At 46.9% G+C, this 17,505-nt stretch overlaps 1 protein-coding gene across 3 annotated transcripts in view; it reads left to right on the top strand.

The window, feature by feature from the left end:
• The first annotated feature begins 1,459 nt into the window (after window positions 1-1,459).
• Window positions 1,460-17,505, top strand: part of PLS3 (plastin 3) — a 73,026-nt gene continuing 56,980 nt past the window's right edge. The window contains exon 1 of one of the 3 annotated variants that reach the window (XM_035112551.2): window positions 1,460-1,586. The gene's annotated coding sequence lies outside the window, so the exon portion shown is untranslated. Of the gene's footprint in view, window positions 1,587-1,962; window positions 2,988-17,505 lie in introns of those variants that run through there. The other 2 variants (XM_060270329.1, XM_035112553.2) reach the window with 2 other exon arrangements.

The following is a 17,505-nucleotide window of genomic DNA, read 5'->3' as shown; positions in this document are numbered from 1 at the left end:
CCCGTGCTGGGTGCCACGGCCCTACGGGCAGCACGCCACGCCCCTGGGACATGCACCAGTCGCACCCCAGCCTGCTCTCTGCCCCCCACTGTGCCGGAGCATGAAGCTCCACCACTGTGTATGGGTAGGTCTATGACATATGAAACCTGCCTGCTGTAATAGAATTGTCTCAGTTCAAGACGTCATGATTCTACCTTGCTTTGGTACCAACATTTTGTTGGTGTTATAATATTGAAATGGCAGCGTGGGAGAGGTTAGAGAGGTTATGGAATGAAGTTTCCAGGGTACAAGTGGTTGTCCTGATCCGAGCACCTTGTCCACATCCTTGAGCCTTACTAACTGAAACTCATCCAACATAACTAGTCCTGTGCTCTGTGCTCTGGACACCCCTTGAGATTCACCTGCTGTAACAGCAAAGTCAAGTTCTCAGGGTATGCAAATGACTTTGTCCTCAAAATGCTTTGCAAACAAGTCACAGCGAGCTGCCTTTGGTCCTGTTCTTTCAGGCCAGACCGTAAAAGGCCCTGCACTACCCAGAAAAGTCCATAGTGTTCACATCCCATGTGCAGTGGTCATTTTTAAAATAAAAAAATCCAGTTTAGCAGTCATGTGCATCTCATGCACACATCTCATGTTTGTTTCACACGCCACACAGTCCCCTATAAACAGCTGCAAACAGCAAAAATGCACATTCACATCACCTCCATATGCATGAGAACATAGATGCAGGAGACCTATAGAAAAACTTCCTTGTGGCAGAAATACTTAAGGCGTGTTTAATTTTAAAATCATGTCTCATTTTAACATGCAATTGCATTTAGCATATAAAGGTGAAACTCGGAAAATTAGAATATTGTCGAAAAGTGCATTAATTTCAGTAATGCAACTTTAAAGGTGAAACCAATATATGAGATAGATGCATGACATGCAAAGCAAGATATGTCAAGCCTATATTTGTTATAATTGTAATTATTTGTCGTTAGGTGGGTCAATTATAAATGGAATGTAATTAATGAAATGTAATAGCAATGTTTATTTTTGTATTATTGTAACTATTTTTTTTATTACTGTGGAATTTTAAAAAAAAAGCTTTTGTAAAAATTAAAAGAAAAAGGAAAATAATAATAAGTCGCATTACTGAAATAAATGCACTTTTCCACGATATTCTAATTTTCCGAGTTTCACCTGTATTGTTTGCAGCGCCTGATGATTCCCAAGGTGTCAGCCCATGAAACTAACTCATTCAGGCTCGGCTCCTACAGTTTCGGAGTCACCTCTTAAGAGTTGAGCAACCACTAATTCTACCTGGGCGGGCAGGCCTCCTTCCAATCCCCGCCTCTAGAGAGTAACAGGCATTCCTTGCCACCGAATCGCCTCCCGGATCGGCCTTGATGTGCGGGCGCACGGCCCAATCTTTCCTCGGCTGAGGGGCGGACCTCGGCGCTTGAAGAGCGGGTGGGGGAGCGGGAGGGCCGAGCGATGCTCCTGGGTTGGGGAGGCGTCTAGGGAGCTGGGAAGCGCGCGCGGTGCCAGTTGGAGAGCAGAGCGCGAGCCAAAGAGGCACCCGGAGAGCGCAACGCACAACTGTGAGTGTCCCCGCGAGCGAGCGAGGCCGGGGTGGGGGTGGGGTCGCCCTCGGGGGCTCCTTTGGCGCTGCAACTTTCCCGCCGGCCGCTTTTGGCTGAACTTGGGGGAGGTTTTCCGCCCCAGCTCCCGCAAGCAAAACGCACGTGCCTTTATCAGTGGCGCCTGCCTCAGCTCGTGGGGGCTGCGCCCGCCCTGCCTCCTTCGGGCCACTGGCCAAGAGGCCGGGCTGGGCAGCAAGAGCGAGGCCAGCCGGGAGGATGGCCTGCTGTAGGCGCGGGTGGGGTGCTCTCCGGACTCTTCCAGGGGGCTGCTGCAGGGCAGGGGGCTAGGGGCGCCAAGCGCTCTTGCTCCAAAGAGAAATTCTCCCAAGCACTCTTGAGCCTTGGGTGGGTTGGGGCGGCGGTCATGCTTTCCCCAGAAGGGAAAAATGCTCCTCAGTGAGAGGGAGAGACGGACTAGGACTGCTGCAAAATGCAACGGGGGCCGCTAAGCTCGATGGCTTTGAAAGGGCGCGTGGGGTTAAGAGAAATTAGTGCCGGAAGCGGGTGATAGGTCAGTCGCCGGCAATTATTTGTGGTGGCTGTGTGGGGCTTCCATGTTCAGGGGCAGTCTACCTCTGAATACTTTGACCAGATGGGCCCATAGACCAAGTCAGCGCTTCCTGTGTCCTAACGCTTTTTCTCTGCAAGACTACCGTTTGCAAGGGCTCTGGGAACATGCAGGGAGTGTCAGCACGTCCCTTTCCAAAAGGGCCTTTCAGACGTTACCAAACTTGTCGCACGTGCTTGAGAAAAAAAGGGGGGGCGTTGTTTCCTAGTTCCCACCTATGCAGTGGAAAACTAGTGTGGGTCCTGACCACTTCCATGTGGGTTGCATGTTCAGTACTAAATGCGTGCATAGCTGCCAAGTTATCCCTTTTTTCAGGGATTTTCCATTATGCTGAATAGGCTTCCTCGCGAGAAAAGGGAAAACTTGGCAGCTATGAATGCGTGTGAAGCAGCATGAAGTGTGTTGGGAGAAGTGCTCACTTGCCCCCACCCCTCATTCCCCCCTCCCAGGTTATCTGATGTCCTTTATGGGCACTCCTACAGCACACATTTCCACTAGCAGTGACAGGCCACCAGGCAGAGCTCTTAGCATTGCAGGTTCTTGGGGGGAGGTGGAAGAACGTGCTTTAAAGAACTGGCACAGATGTGAGCCTGCCTGCTCTTGCCCTCCCCCTTCCTTCTGCAACTGGCTCCTTGGCCCCACCCTTTGCAAGACCTCATCTCACTCTTGCAGCAGCTCTGTGGAGGCTACACTTGACCAAGAGAGAGTGGGAGAGAGCCTCTTGTAGCATCACATAGCTTAACACACTGGAATGGACTCTTGCTTCTGCTTCACTTGCTGCTGATTCTCAGGTGAGTGGAAAGTTACGAGCTGCCCTGCTTCCAGCCATAGGCAGGTGGTGCCTCTGGCTTTCCAACCTGCTTGGTTCCACCACTGAGAAATGTAGTGCATAAGGGCAAATGCTGGCTGTAAGGTTAATTTTGGGGCCCTCTGTTCAATGGACATAAAAGCAGCTGACAACAGTTTGTATGTGGGCATGCAAAACTGCATGGCTGGCTGGCTGCATGTGACCTTCTGCCTGCTGCCATTCAAGGGGGTGGGGGTGAGCCGCAGACCTTTTTGAGTGAATTGCAGACCTTTTGCATGTCCCAGTGACTGACTGGACTGAGCTGCATGACTCATTGACTTTTCCTGTGTTCACCAATCTTTGTGTGTGAGACACATTCCAAAACTTGCCTTTCTTCTGCTTCTTCCCCCATCTCAACTTGCAAGTGGCTCCATATTCCCTGGGGGAAGTGTTGAATTGGGAAGAGTATTGCAATGCGCTTCACAGCTGCTCCATTTCCAAGCTGTGCAGGGAGAGGCAGAGTGTCTGACTGGTGGTCTTGGCACAGACAGGAGCCTCCTCACCTTCCTCTTCCCTTCTTCAGCTTCAGCCAGAGCACCCTTTGAGTTTCAAATGCCAGGTTTGATTCTTGGGATCTCCCCTTCGCTCCCCTTCATGTGCCACACTTGATCAAAGGCTCCCACTCCCAAATAGGCAGGTATGTCCCCCAGAGAAATGGATGTACAGTAATTCCTCTGGATGTACTGGAGAGCCAGTGTGGTGTAGTGGTTAAGAGCGGTAGACTCGTAATCTGGGGAACTGGGTTCGCGTCTCCGCTCCTCCACATGCAGCTGCTGGGTGACCTTGGGCTAGTCACACTTCTTTGAAGTCTTTCAGCCCCACCCACCTCACAGAGTGTTTGTTGTGGGGGAGGAAGGGAAAGGAGATTGTTAGCCGCTTTGAGACTCCTTCGGGTAGTGATAAAGTGGGATATCAAATCCAAACTCTTCTTCTTCTTGACTTGACTTACCTATAATTTCTAATGGGAAAGCCCCACCTTCGTGTATGCCTTGGCATCAAAACACATGTTGCTGTAATCCTCAAGCGCAACGGATTCTGTAATTCCCAACGAAAACACCATTTATTCCACTAACAGTCATGGCTGCTCCTGAAAGAATCCTGAGAACTGTAGTACGTTGAGGGGCACCAAGAGATGTTAGGAGACCCCTCATGGAGCTACCTACACTTAGTACCATTAACACACTACAGTTCCCAAAAGTCTTGGGGGAAGCCTTGTGACTGTTAAAAGTGGTGTAACAATACCTTGAATGTGTGGGTCACAACAGATGTGACCAATGCTGATTGAGACATTTAATCTGGATTTCCAAGTTTGGTTTGCTGGTCATCTTCTTTTCGAAAGGCTGTTTGGATTATTGGGAGCAAGTCATTGACAAAATAACTTGGCAGCGTTTGCAAAAACTCTTGACACATTGGCACACGTCTTCCTTGCACCCTGTTTGGATTACTGTAATGCCCTCTGCATGGGGCTGCCTTTGGAAAAGAGCTCGGAAACTCCAGCTGGCTCAAACAGCTGCTGTCAAATTGGTGACCGGGGCAGCTTATATGACTCGCTTGTTACAGCAGCTCCACTGGCTTTCAGCCTGTTTCCAAGTGCAATTCTAACTGCTGGTTAATACCTATACATATATACATATATAGCTTAGGTGCAGGCTGTCTGAAGGACCATATTCTCCCATACAAACCTACCCAGGCTCTGAGATCTTCAGGGAAGAATCATCTCTCAGTCCCACCACCCTCAGAGACCCACTTGTTAAGGACATGGGAGAGGGCCTTCTTGGTGGCTAGTCCCAGATTTTGCAGCTCCCTTCCTGGAGAAGCTAGACTGGCTCCCTCCTTGTTGTCTTTCTGCTGACAGGTAAAGCCTGTTTCATTCTGTCAGGCTCTTGGGAACTGAATGCGTTTGTGGGGTTTTTTTTTTTTAAAAAAAGGGCTTTTAACAGTGCTGTGCTGTTTTTATTATCAGGATTTTAATAGATTAGTTTTTTTTTAACTAGTACGGTAAGTTTTAATTAATTAATTAATTGGTGTAAACCAATCCCCAGTCAGGGGAAAGGGTGGCATGCAAATAACACAAACAACTCTGGTAATTGTGGTGCAATGTGACTTAGTGGTTGCTGTGCCATAAACCTGAAATACCCTCTGTCTACCTTCTTGTCCCCCCCCCCCCTTCCTTGCCTCCCCTGCAACTCCAAAAGTGCTGCCTCCGCCCCTGCAAGAGTGTGGACACGAACCTACAGCTATCATTCTTTTAACATCATGCCTTTCCTTTTCCTGTAGGGATGCATCAAACTTTTTGTGTTAATACTTGTGACTATAACAGTTTTTTGTAAAGTCAAATCTTAAATCTATTGCTCTTTTTTTTGTATACTGTATAGCAAATCCATTAGACATAAATGTCTTGCTGGATCCATCCAAACTACCGTATATTCCGGCGTATAAGACGACTGGGTGTATAAGACGACTCCCAACTTTTCCAGTTAAAATATAGTGTTTGGGATATACTCACTGTATAAGAAATACGACTCGGTGTATAAGATGACCCCCGACTTTTGAGAAGATTTTCTTGGGTTAAAAAGTAGTCTTATACACAGGAATATACAGTAATCCAGCTTCCTATTCTCATAGTGGCCAGCCAGATCCCTATGGAATGCAAACATGGAGGACCTCTGCACAACTGCAGTTCAGACAACAGCGGAGGGAGAACAAAGCCACTAAAGCGAGTAGCCATTAATAGCCTTCTCCTCCATGAATTTATTTAAATCCCCTTTTAAAGCCATCCAAGTTGGTGGCCCTCACTGCTTCCTGTGGGAGGGAGTTCCACAGTTCTGCTACACACTGCATGGAGAAGGATTTCCTTTTCTCTGTCCTGAATCTTCCAACATTCAGCTTCATGGGATGTCCACAAGTTCTGATGCTATGAGTGGGGGAGGAAAACTTCTTCTTTTTCACAAATCTCAACTTTATTTTCTTTGTTGCTCTTTCCCCCTCCTTTCCCCCCCTACATTCCTTCACAGGGTCCTATTTTACTATCACGTCTTTGTCCCGATACCCACATTCCTTGCTGGAAGGCGCCACACACCTATCAACCTTTTTGGGGTTGCTGGGGGACAGTTTGTGGCTGGGGGACAGTTTGTGCCCCCCCCACAAAGCCAGCCATGCCTTCGCCACCAATAATTGGCGGAGGGGGGGGTGTATATTCACTCTGATAAATAACCTCCCACTGAACTGGCACAGCAGGAGAGGAAAGGAAGATTTAGCCTCCAGGCTGAAGCCTGGCTGCAAAGAAGATGCACATCCCAGGAATCCTCCTTGCATCCCTTTCCTCTCAAAGCACATGTGGCTCTTATTAAACTAAAGCACTCATTTAAAAAATATATATAATAAAATTTAGAAGCCCTCACCCCAGCATGCTATGCCTCAACTTCTTCCTCAAACTGGAGGGATGCAAGGGAGGGATCTCCTTTGGAGATAACTGCACTTCTGCCAGATAAAGTCTTCTCTGAATGCGCTGATTCATTAAGTTGAATTGGCTTGGGATGGGCCTGGCTGCTCAAGGCTCCCTGGGGCAGTGACTCCAATAGATACTTGCTTTGTTGAGCCTTTACTGCTGCTCCTGGGCATCCATGTGGTGGTGACCCTTCTGATTTTCACTTAGCAGCTCAGAAGCATCAATGATTCATTAATATTTTTTGAGAACGGTAGTAGTGCTTTTTTATTGGAGAGAACACACAGCCACACCCTAGCTCCAAGATGACTGTTCTATTAGCAAAGACCGATCTGTACGCTAGACCATTTCTCAGGCTGGCGCCTCTGTCCTTCCCCACCTCGCCCCCCAGTTTTAAGAAGGCATTGAAAGCACCTCTGGCTTTCCTGTCAAATGCCAAAACTGGCACCGTTTCAGAGACATTTGATGCTTAAGGTTAGATGCCGAGCTTGTGGTGAAGAGAAAAACTAGTTCGTTTCTCACACTGAGCTGACGGGGTTGTATATCAAAACGTTGAAATATAAAATTAAGCATTCTTTACAGCAGGTTGAAAAGTCCTCTGGGAAATTTGCTACCTGTGTTTTAGAACTTTCATTATTTACTCTCCCCCGCCCCAGAGTATTATTTATATACCCCCAAGCAAACACCACTGAATCACAAGAGCAAGCTGCTGTTACATCTTGCATAATCCCAGTGGAATGTGGGTGTACAACCCAAACTCAGCTTCCTGTTTTTTTGTGGGCTTTTCTTCCTCTTTTCTGCAGATAAAGGCTATTAAGTGCAACAGATGTCTAAGGTTTTTAACATTTTGGAGGCAAGAATCTGATCTGTTTTCTCACATTTGAAATAACACACCGAGAGAATTGTCAGTATAAAAGCAGAGGTCACCATAGATATTAGGGCTGCAGAGAATTCAGTGCAGAGAAAAGATTCAGCACAGAGGCTTTGCCTCAAGGAAAACATCAGAGAAACTCAAGCCTATAATCATGGGCAAGGATGTGGAACCTGTGGTTCTTCAGATGTTGGGATTACAGTTCCAATCCTTGAGTCCATTGGACATACTATCTGAGGCAGTTGGGTGTTGGAGTCCAGTAATGTCTGGAGGGCCAAAATTCCCCTATCCCTGATCTTGGGGCTTCTATAGCTCTCTGTATGTCAAGACATAACAGGTTTACTCTGTGTTCAGGGGAATTACTCCATTCACTCAGTGGAGAGGACTTTTGGATCTCAGATGAACCTTTTAGAAGGAAGCCAGGGATGCTGCTACTTGTAACAAAGCTTTTAGATTAAGTCTGGAGGCAGAAATCTTGGGCTCCAATCTCATGTACAGTATAAATTAAACTTGCAAATGAACGCTGACAGGATTCCATTCCACCCAATACTGCTTTGCTATTAACAGATGGAGGAGCCATTACTGCATTGAAGCATTGGTTTAGGAATGATTGTGCATAGCAAATGATGTGCATAATTCCAAGGATGCTTGTAAGATTCCTACAGCAGTTCTATAGCCCCCTCTGCACTATACAGTGGTACCTCTACTTACGAATTTAATGCGTTACGAACACACATTTGTAAGTTGAATAAATTTGTAAGTCGAATCCCATAGGAATGCATTGGGAGAAAAAATTCGTAAGTAGAAGCAACCCTATCTAAAAATTCGTAAGTAGAAAAAATCCTATCTAAACCGCATCCAAGATGGCGGACGGAGCTCCGTTCGTAAGTAGAAACATTCGTAAGTAGAGGTACCACTGTACTTTAAAGCAGTATCATGGCTTCCCACAAAGAATTCTGGGAGCTATAGTTCAATGAGCGTGCTGAGAGTTATTAGGAGGCCCCTATTCCTCTCGCAGAGCTACAGTTTCCAAATAATTTTGATGATAATCCTTTTTCCCAGGGAGCTCAAGGAATTGTAGCTTTGTGAAGGGAATAGGAGTCTCCTAAGAACTCTCAGCACACTTAATAAACTACAACTCCCAGGATTCTTTGGGTGGGGGAAAGCCATGGCTGTTTAAAGTGGGATGCTGTTGCTTTAAAGTTCAGCTAACCTGTGATTCGTAACTGAGGTATGGGTTGGAGGGTGGGCCGGCTGCATGGGAGCCCCATGTATGAAGACTGGGAGCTCAACATAGCATTTGAAATATGCCATCTCAGGTAGTTTTTATTTATATATTAGATTTATATACCACCCTTTGTCATAAGATCTCATGGTGATTGACAGAATAAAGCAGAGAATAAAAGCAAGTAAATAATTAAAAGCAAAACAGCAAAACATTAACCTCCCCCTCCCACAGACATATTTGAAATGCTGTAGAATATTAATAAGCCCAAGCTATGGTTGAAGAGGAATGTTTTTGCCTGGCACCTAACCCTTTCGCACTGTTTGCGTTATGTACTTTTTGGGGAGCCATCACAGAGAAGGCCCGTTCTCATGTTGCTGCCCTCTGAAGCTCACGAGGAGGCACATGAGGAAGGCCCTCAGATGATGAACAGAGCCTGGGACGGTTAATATTAAGAGAGATGATCCTTCTGTCCATAGTATAATGACATTGAGAAATGCCTGGGCTTGGGGGCATATTTTCTATGAGGAAAGGTTGAAGTGTTTGGGACTAGTTTAAAACGGAGGTGCTGGTAGGGATGTGACGCAGCAGGCATAGCCAACACAGTGGCCTCTAGGTGTTGCTGGACTACAACTCTCATCACCCCTCACCATTGTCCATCAGACCATTGAAGTCCCAACAGCAACTGGAGGGTACCATATTGGTGACGGGGCTGAAGAGCGCCGATGCGGGGGTGTTTTGCCGGCTGCCTTCCCCTTGGCTTGGGGAAGGCAGCCAGTGAAAACGTCCCCACATTGGTGTGCTTCGTCTCCGGGTGACGGGGCCGAAGCGTGCCGGTGTGGGGGTGTTTCGCCGCCCCCCCGCAAAAGCAGGCTTGCTAGCCGCTGTTCCAACGACGCCTAGCAAGCCCGCCCAGGTGATGGGGTGGGTGGCGGGAGCCGCCCCCCCCTAGCAACAGCAGGCTTGCTAGCCGTCGTTCCAATGGCGCGTAGCAAGCCCGTGTCGGGCGGTGGGGGGGGAATGCACAGGATCCTCCGCTTCCCCCCCCCCTGCCCGGGGATGGGACGAGGCTGGGCTGGAGAAGCCTCGTCCCATCCCCGCAGTGTCGGGCGGTGGGGGGGAGCGGAGGATCCTGTGCATTCCCCCCCCCACTGCCCGGGAACGGACAAGGCTGGAGAAGCCTCGTCCCATCCCCGCCTTGTTGGGTGGTGGTGGTGGGGAGCGGAGGATCCGAAAAGCCCCCGCCGCGGAATGGCTTGGCGGCGGCGGGAAGAATCCACTTCTTCCCCCCCTTCTTCCCGCGCTACAGCCTTTGTGTTCCGCTGGTCTCTGCCGGTTGCCCCTCACCTGCAGAGACCAGCGGAACACAAAGGGGAACGAGCTGCAGCGCAGGAAGAAGGCAAAGGAAGATCAGCTGAGAGGCGGTGACAGCTGTCAGCGCCTCTCAGCTGATCTTCCTTTGCCTTCTTCCTGTGCTGCAGCTCATTCCCCTTTCGCTAGAGGAATGCCCTGTAGGTTTTGTGATTTGAGGTTTTTATGGCCACCCTTCGCAAGACGAAGCAGCGGCCATAGAAAACCTCGTCTTGCGAGGCAACCTCCGATCGCAAAACCTATTCGAATAGCGGAAAATTCGTCTAGCAGGGCATTCGTCTAGCGAATTAGTAACCACTGTACACCGAAACCAGAGATGTGGCACTTTTGTACCAGCAGGGTGACTGCTATACCTAATGCATGCTCAGCCCAGGAGGAGAGGAGGGGAAATCCCCACATTGTGCAAAATGGCAGAAGAATGACAAGCCCACCCTTGGCATCCCTGGAAGCGCCAGAAGAGCACTCCCTCCCACACACATCTGGGTCTGTGATCAAACCCAAGGATGGTAGAAAGAAAGACAGAATGAACTCACCACAGGGAACCATTTGCTACTGCATATTGCTATATATGGTGGTTGTCTTTTCTGTTTTTACTTCCAAAAGTGAGAGAGCAAATGATAGGAAATGATCCTTTCCCAGAATTACTCATGACTACTTGGTTAGGACTTCCTGTGCTTAGTTGAGTAAGTGTCATTGCAAAAAATAGTTGTCCTATGCAGTTCCTCATTCCTTATTGACAAAAATTAGATGTGGAATATCAGAGGATACTAAGGCTGAAAACATTTTCCTGTCGTCTTGGTGCTTTTAAGAGAGGCTATGGAAAACTTGCAATTATAAAGAAGAGTCAAACTGTCCCATTAGTTTAAAAGGGCCGCTGACTTCACTTTGTAGGGCACAACCACCTGACTTCAACATGAAATACCCCCTTGCAAATTTTTTGTGTTCTCTGCTCAGACCCACACCATAACTTTTAGAGCATATGCCTGGGACCTGGAGTTTACCCCCACAGGGCCACAGTTTCCAACAAATTACAGGTCCCAGGATTCTTTGGGGAAAGCCATGTGTTTTAAATGTTTGGTGTGGATATGACCTCATTTGCACCTGGGGTAAGTTGGGCGCTAGAGTTGCAGAACTGTAGAACCTCCCAGCCCCCCTCCCCCTCCCCCCTTCTCTCTCTCTCTCTCTCCCCCCCCTTCTCTCTCTCTCCCTCTCCCTCTCCCTCTCTCTGGAATTGTGAACGTTGCTGTCAGCCAAGGTGCAGGAAGTGCATATGGGCAGAGTATTCATTTTGCTGCATTCTGGCTGTCGATTCAACTGAGCATTTAATTTCCTTTACAAGAGCTGAGGTGCTCAAATGAAAGGGGGTTCTGCTACATTTCTTTCAACCTCCCTTCCTGTCGCCTCTGCTACCGTGGCAGCTTCCAGAAACTCTGTGTCTGCAGTTGCCCATGTGTGTTTGTGTGAATGTTCACATTGCAAACGGCTGTATAAAGAATCTGGAACTTCAGGCCACACAAGAATGACTATAATGTTAACAGGAATGTTGGTTCAAATCCTACCACCACCACCGCCGCTGCCCTGAGCTTTAAAGCTCACGTGCTTTGGGGAAAGGGAGTAACTTGGCCTGACCAGCTTCTAAGGGTTGTTGTGAGGCTACAATGTCACCACGAGGTTGTAGTGCAAATTCAGCCAATTAATTGGCACCAAAGCCTTTTACTTATTTATTTGGAGCATTTTTTAACCCTGCTCATCTGCCAAAACAGTTCATACAGCAGCTTCAATGCAGCAAATTAAAATAAGACAGCCCTTTTTCGTAGAACAGTCCCTTTGGGCACATGGACACATTTACAAAGCTGTAGTGAGCACTTCACACAACTCAGCCAGTTTTGTTGAGTATGATATAATGCTTCTTTCAAGCCTAATTTCACAGAGGGGAGGTGGCCCTTTGAATGTCAGGGAGGGCCTCTTAAGGGTGCATGTTATCAACCCATGCCAAAAGACATGGCACAAAAGGAAAAGGGGATGGGGAGAGAAAGGGGGGCAAGCAACCCCAAGCTCCAGTTCTTAAAGGAAAATAAGCAATTCTCACAATGTTGCAGCTTACAGTTTTCTGCTGCCTTTCCAATGTAAGTTCTTTTCATGTAGACCAGGCACCCCCAAACTTCAGCCCTCCAGATGTTTTGGACTACAATTCCCATCATCCCTGACCAATGGTCCTGTCCTGTTAGTTAGGGATCATGGGAGTTGTAGGCCAAAACATATGGAGGGCCGCAGTTTGGGGATGCCTGATGTAGACCAATCTATCTCCCTAGAGAGTTCACAGCTGTTATGTTAACTGGTGTGTACGTTCTACCAGATGCCAATGCCTTTCAAATCAAATCTTTATTGCGTTAGCATACAGCCATAGCAAAATAAAACAATACAAAAATGCCAGAGACAAGCAACAAAACATAATTCAAGGCGGTATTGTTGGTGTAATATCATTTAAATTACCCTAAGACAGTGATGCAAAGGTTTAGGTGCCAGCGCCAAAAATCTAATATGCGGGTATATGTGAAGCATAAAATAGCCCAAAATAGGCTCGACACATTGAGTTAAAAAATATAAAAGAGCATTAAAACAGGTCCAGGCATAGGACACACTACCCTGTCAGGGTAGCCCTGAGTTTCAGAGCCTGCACTATGAAGATTGAATGCCAATGCCAACTTAGCTATGAGGTCTCTGCAGAGCTTTATCAGCAGCCAGCAAGACAAGTATCCAGAAGCTGTGCACATCATTGCTGGGGATTTCAACCATGCTAAACCTAAGACTGTGCTCCCAATGTTCTATCAGCATGTTAAATGTGGCATGTTGAAGATCTTAGTAAAGACCTTCACCAATTGATCTGCACAGCCCCTCAACACCCTTCCTGTGATACCATCAGGTCCAACAGCCTTCCTCAGATTCACCATCCTCAATACCTGTCTCACCTCATGCTCCTTTACAGTGAATGTGTGGCTGAAAATGTGTTTTTTTGTTTTGTTTCTGGTTTTTGTTTTTATGGGATAGCATCCAATTTCATTGTCATTATACAATGACAATAAAGAAATCTTATCTGCAGGGCAGTGTTAGAAAATAGCCATTTTGCAACTGGCGCGGTCCAATTGCAGCCACATGGAGCTCTCTGGATGCCAGGTTGGCGACTGAGGAAAGCCAAATGCCACTTAGAGAAGGATCTGGAATATTTCCCTTGGAGCTTGAGTTTGTTTTATACTGGATTGTTTTATTTGATGTTTAAATGTGTTGCAAACCACTTTGAGATTTGTTCTTCAAAATATAAAGTGGAATGGAAGTGAAATGAGCAATAATAATAATAATACCCCACTGCAAAAAAGTACCTGCACATTCCATTGTTGCAACCGTACTATTTGGCGATTAGATTATATACCAGATTATCTAACACTGATGCAGGGTGAACAGATGTAATAAATGAATCTTCTAAGAACTGCTTTGCTCAGTGGGTCTTGAAAGGTGAGGGGCACCTGTTCAAATGTAACTTTTGCCCAGCTCTGAATTCCTTAGCACACATTGCAGGATGATGCTCAGTATGCGCAGCAGTTGTCTGCCCATATGTTTCATAAATCCTCAGCTCTGCAGGGTGAGTTAGCTCCCTGGCTTAACACTACACGAGGAGTTCTCTTCCCACCTGTCCCTTTCAAGCAAATGGCCCCAGAAGTTATCCTCTTTCCCCTCCCCTTAGCAAATGTTGCAGACAGCTGCCTTGTGATATACATGTGTCAAGAACCCGCAATACATGCTACCCAGCAACATATGCTAACTTGCATTCTTTCTACACCATCTCTGCAATAGTGTTCACAAATGATTAATCTGGAAGACGTGAGGCTCTGAATTGGTAACTCAGAATGCTGCAGAACTCCAGGAACATTGGAGATGGCAGACTTAAAAAGATGTAAAGGCCCCTATCTACTGAGCCTGCAAATGAGTATTTTATACAGGTAGAGTAGTCTTGTTTCACTTTACCTTTAGCCTTCACATCCTTGAGAGGTAAAAGCTAAATCAGTGGCTACTGGCCATGATGGCTATGCTCTGTCTCCGTGATTCAAGGTAGCATGATTCCCAGTACCAGTTTCTGGAAACCATAGGAGGGGAGAGGGCTCTTGTGCTCTGGTCCTGCTTGCAGGCTTCCCTGAAAGGGCATTTGCTTGGCCACTGTGAGAACAGGGTGCTGCAGTCGAGGGGCCTTTGGTCTGATTCAGCCGGGCTGCTCTTACGGTCCAACTAGGGATGGGCGATATTAGGTTCTCAACATTGTGATGTATCCCCAGCTAAGCATCATGATGATGTTGAAAAGGAAGAAGCACTGGTCCTGGTCCTGCTACCACCCCTGCTGCTGCCAGCATGCGGAGGGAGGAAGAAGGGGCATTGGCCCCACGAGGCATTGGGCAAAGCCCCTGCTTCTCCCGCCAGAGCAGGGAGGAAGGAGGCAGACTGCCCGCTTGGCTGGAGAAGGAAGACAAGGTGCCTGCTAACTGGCAAGCGATATACGTACCTGCAGTATACCTCTGGGTCAAAACGCCATCACCATCTGGCCCTCAGTCCAATCCTGGACGATGTATTGAGACATCGCCCAGGCCTAGTGCTTACTTGCCTTTGTGGAGTCAGGCTTTGTTTGAATACAGGAGTAATTCAGCTGTCAGAACAGGAATCATTCCACGTAACGTGCTTAAGACGGAAAATGTTCAGGAATGGAGAACTCTGAGACAACTTGCTGTGGGTTCCTGTCTTGTTGAAGGTTTGCACACTGTTCAGGTGCTGCTGAATACTTTTAAAAAATGAGTTGGTCTGGGATGTACCGGTAGCTGGTGAGAATTCTGGAGCTTACTTATAGCTGCTGGGCACAGTCCGCCAGGCACTTCCCCTGCACAAGGCACATTTGCATGACCAGGAATTGCTTTAAATGGATTAAATCCCATGTGTCACTTGCTGTGACTCAGTCATGAGAATTGTTGTCTGGTGACTGGCTTCCTGATAGCATTCCTCGCTTTGTTATGTGTGGATAGTGAGGTCATTGGAGCAGAGGAAGCTGCTGTTTACCATGTTCAGACCATTGGCTTGTCTAGCTGGCAGTGGCTTTCCAGGGTTTCAGGCTTGGGCTCTTCCCATTCTCTGCCCTTCCTGGGTTGAATCCATGACCTTTACCACTTGAAGATTGCTGATGGTCATGGTGGACCACTTTTCTCCATGTTCTGCCAATTGCAATGTGTTTTGCTAGATGCCAAATGATCCCACAGAATTCAGATGGTAATGCAATAAAACACAATAAAGTAGAAGAAATAAAAGATTTTTTGGGGTGTGTGTGTGTGAGGTTGGGAGAGAAATGTCTTGTTTTGGGGGCTTTGGCACCCTGCGTAGTAAACCCATTGCTGTCCTTTGCCCCCAGCCTTCCTTTCCTCCTGCCCTCTTCCAGCAGCACTACTGCCATGTGGGGAAGTTTGGCATGTTCCATGGGACATACTTAGAATCCTAGAACCACAAGGGCCATCCAGTCCATCCCCCTGCCAAGCAGGAAACACCATCAAAGCATTCCTGACAGATGGCTGTCAAGCCTCTGCTTAAAGACCTCCAAAGAAGGAGGCTCCACCACACTCCTTGGCAGCAAATTCCACTGTTGAACAGCTCTTACTGTCAGGAAGTTCTTCCTAATGTTTAGATGGAATCGTCTTTCTTGTAGTTTGAATCCATTGCTCCGTGTCCGCTTATCTGGAGCAGCAGAAAACAACCTTTCCCCTCTCTATATGACATCCTTTGATATATTTGAACATGGCTATCATATCACCCCTTAACCTTCTCTTCTCCAGGCTAAACATACTCAGCTCCCTAAGGCATTGTTTCCAGGCCTTTGACCATTTTGGTTGCCCTCTTCTGGACACGTTCCAGCTTGTCAGTATCCTTCTTGAACTGTGGAGCCCAGAACTGGACACAGTACTCCAGGTGAGGTCTGACCAGAGCAGAATACAGTGGTACTATTACTTCCCTTGATCTAGACGCTATACTCCTATTGATGCAGCCCAGAATTGCATTGGCTTTTTTAGCTGCTACACCACACTGTTGACTCATGTCAAGTTTGTGGTTTACCAAGATTCCTAGATCCTTTTCACTGCTCTCAAGCCGGGTGTCACCCATCCTGTATTTGTGCCTTTCATTCCCCCCCCCCAAGTGTAGTACTTTATATTTCTCCCTGTTAAAATTCATATTGTTTGCTTTGGCCCAGTTGTCATTTTGAAGTGTGATCCTGTCCTCTGGGGTAATAGCCACCAGTGAGCTCCTGCTGCTTGTGAATTGGGTGGGGCTGATCGACCCCACCAACAGGTAAGGGGGTGGGGCAGTATTTTGGCTCACAAGCTAAGTATTCACCACTGGATTACAACTCCTGCATTGGTTACCTGCAATTCCTGCATTGTAGGGGGTTAGAGTAGATGGCTATTTGGGTTGCTTCCAACCCTACTTTTCTATGATTCAAAATACAATTAAAAATCAGTATGAATGTTTAATGCAGACATGTAGTGGACTGCCTGAGTGAAACTCACAGACCATAGTTTGGGAGCCCCTGGTATATCACTTAACATTAGTGTACTGGTTATAAAGATGTCTTAAGAACAGAACTGCAGGTCATAATTTTATAAATGGCAGTAAATAAAAATGCAAAATAAAACAAAACCACAGAGTTAGCAATCCAGTACTGAAGAAACTCAGGAGGAGTGGGGGGAGGATAGGTTTTCAAAATTAATTCATATATTGTGCACATGAATTGTGCTAAGCCTTTTGGGATCAAGCAAGAAATACATTTTAAAATAACAATGAAAAGGGGTGGTGATTTCTCACGGCTATGTAGGAGTGACAGTTTAAGCTTTCCACATGTCAGGATTGCTTTTCTTAAGCGGATGTAGTTTTCCCTTCTCCTGTCCATTTAGCACCAGCTTTTGGGTGTCCCTGTGTTTCATTTCCCCAGGATGGAGAAACATCAGACTCTTGAGTAAACAAGCATAATTCCATTTGCATTTATGACTGCTGCCTCTGAGAGAAACCTTATGTACAGATGTCTCCTGTCAATAAATGGAAAATGTGACTCTGCAGGTGCACCTGTCATATTTGGTTAATTTGCGACATGCAGCTTTGATATGTTGCACGGTGGGCAGAATACTGAACTCCTAAGCCATGTATTCAGTTAAGCACAAACCCTAAATTGAACCTGCTTGTTTGTCTGACTTGTTTGCATGCAAGTTCCTTCCTTAATTATGCTAGGTGGTTAATGCACCCAGGTATTGTATGCACAGAACTATGTACTATTGGTTTTAGAGGATTATGGATGAAACTAAGTTTGCTTTCAATTCTGTTTCTGTTTGGAGCTCGGTAGAGGAAATATCATCATCCCAGAGATGCAGTATATAAAATCTGTGGCAGGGCTTTAGACAAGTGTGAGGAAGCTGTGCTCTTTTCTGCTGTCAGAATATATGAATTAGCTGGGTATTTCAGTAGCTTGGAAGGGAGGG

Source organism: Zootoca vivipara, chromosome Z (genome assembly GCF_963506605.1).
Source record: "Zootoca vivipara chromosome Z, rZooViv1.1, whole genome shotgun sequence".
Taxonomy (NCBI): Eukaryota; Metazoa; Chordata; class Lepidosauria; order Squamata; family Lacertidae; genus Zootoca; species Zootoca vivipara.
Note: the sequence above shows the minus strand (reverse complement) of the source record. Positions and strands in the feature narration are given on the sequence as shown.